Source organism: Myzus persicae, unplaced genomic scaffold, assembly GCF_001856785.1.
Source record: "Myzus persicae strain clone G006 unplaced genomic scaffold, MPER_G0061.0, whole genome shotgun sequence".
NCBI classification, from domain to species: domain Eukaryota; kingdom Metazoa; phylum Arthropoda; class Insecta; order Hemiptera; family Aphididae; genus Myzus; species Myzus persicae.
In genome coordinates this window covers 77,475-78,383 of record NW_019104099.1, presented here as the reverse complement: position 1 = coordinate 78,383, position 909 = coordinate 77,475, and positions in this window count along the sequence as shown.

Genomic DNA, 909 nt, shown 5'->3' with positions numbered 1-909 from the left:
GCGGATGGCTCTCGCGGCGCGCGCGACCTCACTCCCTCTCTCGCCAATGGCCGACGCGCTCTCACCGCCACGGCCGCCGCGACCGCTCTACTCGTGCACCACAAGAATATATAATTTACAAGAAGAAGAAGAATAAGAAGTAGAAGAAGGTTACGTCGCCGCCGCGATGGTGTCACGTCGATAACGTACCAGTTACACTCACACGCACACATACACCGGACCGGTCGTCTTCACTCGTCATAGGTCGAACGCAATAAGGGAACATTGGGAAGCGATCGCCAGATTTAAGTACCCTAATGCAGCTATATAAAAGTTGAAACACTGTAATCTATATTATGTACTTTACAAATCATTAAGATGGTTAGCGGTTTTGAATATTACAAATTTCTTGTCACAAGAACGACCACAATCGACCGTCGAATAGGAACGATTTGTCTCAAAAGTTCCGTATCACCACAAGTACCTTGCACGGCAAACAATATGTAGCTTTTGCGACGGAAATTCGAAAGAAAATTCCAATTGAATAAAATCAAATTGAAAAAATTGTTTATGTAATTTTGTTTTTAAAATTTTCGAAATAGCAATTTCTGTCTTCATTTTTATTTCAAAAGTGGTAAAATTATAAAAATGACTAATTTAGAATTGACTGTTAAGTTTTTGATTTTCGGTGGAAATAATAGGCAGGTATTATAGATTAAGAAGTAGGCAAATCCACAGTTGGTGGAATCTTACTATAAATGTACTGATTTTAAGTTGTGTTGAAAACATATTCATAGGTACCTCAATAGATCTATTTTTACAGATTATTACAATACAGAAATGTGAGCTTTCAAATTACAAATTGATTGAATACATATAATAGAGTATATCAGATTGACTGTCGCTACCTATTAAAATGTTTGTATGATT